At 51.9% G+C, this 4,130-nt stretch overlaps 1 long non-coding RNA gene across 1 annotated transcript; it reads right to left on the reverse strand.

Moving 5' to 3' along the window:
• Positions 1-1,445: 1,445 nt before the first annotated feature.
• Positions 1,446-2,694, reverse strand: LOC135577678 (uncharacterized). Its single transcript, XR_010469344.1, has 2 exons — positions 2,391-2,694; positions 1,446-1,935 (listed from the first exon to the last, which is right to left on the reverse strand). It is a non-coding gene; the product is annotated as an uncharacterized LOC135577678 (long non-coding RNA).
• Between the last annotated feature and the right edge of the window lie 1,436 nt (positions 2,695-4,130).

Raw genomic sequence — 4,130 nt, forward strand, 5'->3', positions numbered from 1 at the left:
TCACCCAGGCACCGAAGCTGCTGCCGCCCATCCAGCCCCCCCGCAGCGAAACAACCCCCTGACAGCCGGGCAGGACGGGGGTCCCGGCCCTGGTCCCACCGCCCCGGGCGCTGAGCGGGCAGCGGCTGCAATAAATGGCGATGGGCAACCAAGCGCCGGTGTGGTCTGAGTGGGGGTCCCTGGGGCAGGATGGCAGAAAGCCCCCTGTGTTTGCTTTTCCAGGAGAAAAATAAGTGCTAAAAAGGCGCTTTGGGGTGCCCAGGTGGATCCAGTGGTATCCAGGGTCCCCAGAGGGAGCACGGGGAGCAAACCAGTGGGCACCAGGGCAGAGCCAGCAGAGGCCCATCCTGCACCCCGGCTGGGGCTGAGGTGTCCATGGGCTTCAGAAGCACCCCTGGCACTAACTGGGGGGACGGGGTGAGGGGGGAGCCAGGGGGCTGTGCAAGAAGCCGGGCTGGCTGTCGGCAGCCGGAGGAGGGGAGCGCTTTGCTCTGGGTCGGGGGATCCAGAACTGGGGGGACGCAGCAGCTTCGTGCCCCGCCCCGGGGTGCCCACAGCCGCCGTGTCGCAGCGCTTTGCAGTCGCAGGAAAGCACCGGGCAGCTCGAGTTGATGGGCGCTCAGTTTCCCCAGCCAGGCGATGCCGGCGGTGCCAGCCCAGCCACCCAAGGCCCGGCAAGAGACAAGGGCTGTTCATAGAGCCAAGCAAAAGTGTGGCCCGTGGGCAGGGGAGCTGCCAGCCCTGCCTGCCCTGCCTGCACAGGCAGGAGGAAAGCCCCTGAGCAAACCTCCTGCATCCCAAAACCGGGGATGCTCAGCCCAGCAGAGCTGGCACTCTGCACTCTCCAACTGAAGCGGAGCAGCTGAGACCGGGGAGTGGACCAGACGTGTCCCTGATGGAGCCACGTGCCAGGGGGTTCCCACCAGCCCCCCAAGGGCGGTGTGTCACGGAGAGTCCTCGCAGCTTCATTTAAGGGACAACAGAGTCCAAAACAACTTTCATTAAACCGGCGAGGAACAGGGTTTTAGCACTCCAAAGTGACTTAAATAAAGGTTCGGATATCAGCTGAGGAAAATTATTTGAGGGGCAGCAACTGATACAACCAATCAGGCGGTGCACAGCGTGCACACACGGGGCTTCACTCAAAACAAATGCCGGAGCTGGCCCTGAGTCCCGGAGAAGTACACACTTGCCTAACACGGTGCGGGATTATTTTAAAGAGATAAAGTACGCGTGCAAATGCGCACGGAGAGTTCCTCGTGCATATGTGCACGGGAGGAAAATACACCCGCGATTTGGCGAGGGTCAATTTATACGCGCTCAAATGGAGCGCGGAAAGTTATACGTGCATATGTGCACGGAAAGTATAAATATACTCGCAATCCTGCGAGAAGTTTTACTTACACCCGTGGCGGTGTCAGCATTCAGGACACAGAACCACGGGCGTAGTTATATGCGGTGCTTTATTTCAGCGCTGGGAAACCAGGGGCTCGCACCCAAAGCTGGTTCCGACCACTGATTCAAACTTCACCATTTTATACAATTCGGTTACATACATATTCATTGAAGTTACAACGTGTATATTGCATATTCATTAGGTTACACAATTATTTCACAATATCAGTTGCAACACCTTGGAACTACTCTAAGCATGCGCAGTGTCCTCTGGTGGTCGTTCAGCGGTCGTTCCTGACAGCGCAGGAAAAGCGTTAGTCTGAGAATCCGCTTTGTGATGGTTCTCCCGCAGGTTGCTCTACCTTCAGTCACTGACAAAGAGCAGGACAAGGACAGAATTGGAGTCACAGAGCTGCTACTCACCATGCTCAACTTCTTCTTCTGGGGCCCACAGGCAGTCAGCACCTTGCTGCTTGTGTTCACTTTCAGGACATCTCCACTCGTCGTGCCAAGATGAAAATCACCATCATCGTCTGTCATCTATAAGAAAGCATAAAGAAAAAGAGATCACGGTCTGGATCCTGAGACCCGTGTCCCACGCCTGACACTGGGCTGCATCAACAGCTTTAGTTCAGTGGATTGCCAAGAGTTCACCTGGGGGAACCCAGCCAATGTTTCTGTTCCATCACACGCACAGATCCAGAACACTGCTGAACGCCAGACACTTTCTAACCAAATCTAGATCATATTTGGAAGCATAAAAATACGGGTGCCGGAGCCCGTGACCGTAATACGTGCTGCTTCTCTTGAGGAGCATCCAGAACACTCTTTCCCAGAGGCCGTGGGAGATCAACGGCCATGGCCAATGCTGAGGAACTTCACTGCCGTCACGCGCTTGGGACCAACATTTCCAGCATTATTAGAGAAACTCGTGGTTTTTCTCTAGTCTGTACAGAGTTTCTTAGTTTAGCAAAGTCATCTTGGCTGAAACGTACCTGAACACACACGGTGATTCCTCTCAGTTGCCCCGCGTAGCATTCAGATGGATGGATTGTTTTAGTTGCTGTATCGAGTTCCCACACTCGAATGGTGAAACTATAAGAACAAATAGAGTGGGATCAAATCCACAGATGCAGAAACCTCCAAGTTTTTTCAGTGCTACAAGAAGTAAAAAGCCTTCACAAGGCTCCATTATTCTGATCTTTCAATACGGAGAAAAAGAACAACATCAGAGAAGTCTCTTATGGAAACTTTTTCCGGGTAAATCAAAAATCTTAAGGCTTCAGCAAAAACATATGTGAGGACACTTTCAACTCTTTTCTAGTGCAATTTAATTGACGATGTCAGAGACGATGTCATATCTTTGAGCAGAGTCACCCTTACATTTACCAAAGTGCTAAAATTGCAAAGGCGAGCACTCATAAGTGCGAGTGCAGCCAAGAGCATCCAAAGCCGTCCCTGATGCACAGGGAGGTGCAGGCCCTCAACGCGTTTAAACGTCAGCCTGGATATATGGGCGCTGCCGCAAATCCTTGCAAAACGCGACGTTTTGTACAACTTTTGTTACAAGCCAGTGACCAACTGTACATCACATCTGGTGAGGACAGGAGATCATCCAACGACCGGCAAGACATCACTGTTTCGACATTAATTAGCCATTGTTCAGGGGCACTCATTGACTGCTTTTCTTGTGTCAACACTGGCAACTAAATATGTTAAACAGTGCATGGGGAATGCTGAGTACAAAATCCTGCTATCAGGAGCAGAAGTGACGCACGTGGGCCCCTGTGTGCTGCTCTGAAAACATATTGTTACATGGAGAACAAGCAGGAATGCCTTAAAGCTACAACCTGACGGGTATTCATGAGTCCATTCAGAGTAAAAAGAAACAACACAAGCACACAGTTGCTTAAGTTTCCTTGTAGTTAAACAAAGACGAAAGGTGTTCCCACCACTGGCAAGCCAACTCCAATTTCTCTGGTCAATACTAAGCGGTTAAAATCAGAGCATTACCCACCTTGAATCCAATGCAGGTGACTTGTCCTGAAGCGACGTACATCCCATCCCTGGACACGACAACGCAGGACACGTTATCGGCGTGGCCATGCAAGAAACTCTGTTTCTTAGTGTCCAGGTGCTGAATCAGCACCGTACAGCCCAGGGGGTACAGGATGTGCTCCCTGTCGGGGTGGCAGATGAGGCCACAGGGAACATGTCCTGCAAGAGAAACGGGTGAAAGATCCGCTGGCTGCCAACAGTTCAGGGGCTGCAGAAACCACTGGCTCCCCACGGTTTACCTCACAAGGCGAGGGGGGGAAAGGAAAAGAACCTTCCAGTTCTCCCCAGAGCTGTTCAGCAGAACAACCCCGTATCGAACAGCACGGTCACCCTTGGAATAAGCGATGGCCAAAATGGTTAATGTTGAACAAATCGAGTAGGATTCAGTTATATTATGCATATTGTTGTAAGCAGTAACTGCGCTTGTGCAAGTTTGATTATGTTTTGTAGAACCTTGTGGTAGTAGTTAAGCCAATGCCTGGATTGCCTGGATGGTGCCACAGGTAACAGGACTCCCGGATGGTGCCACAGATAACAAAGTTCCAGAGACGGAAATTCCCAGCGTGTGAACGAGCGTATAACATATATAAGCACACACGAAAAGTTGAGTGCTGTGCCTGTTGGCGGAACTGAGCTTCCCCCGGTCACCCAGCGCTGTTTTGCCTAATTACCGCTTG

The sequence above is a fragment of the Columba livia genome, unplaced genomic scaffold (assembly GCF_036013475.1).
Source record: "Columba livia isolate bColLiv1 breed racing homer unplaced genomic scaffold, bColLiv1.pat.W.v2 Scaffold_133, whole genome shotgun sequence".
Classification (NCBI taxonomy): domain Eukaryota; kingdom Metazoa; phylum Chordata; class Aves; order Columbiformes; family Columbidae; genus Columba; species Columba livia.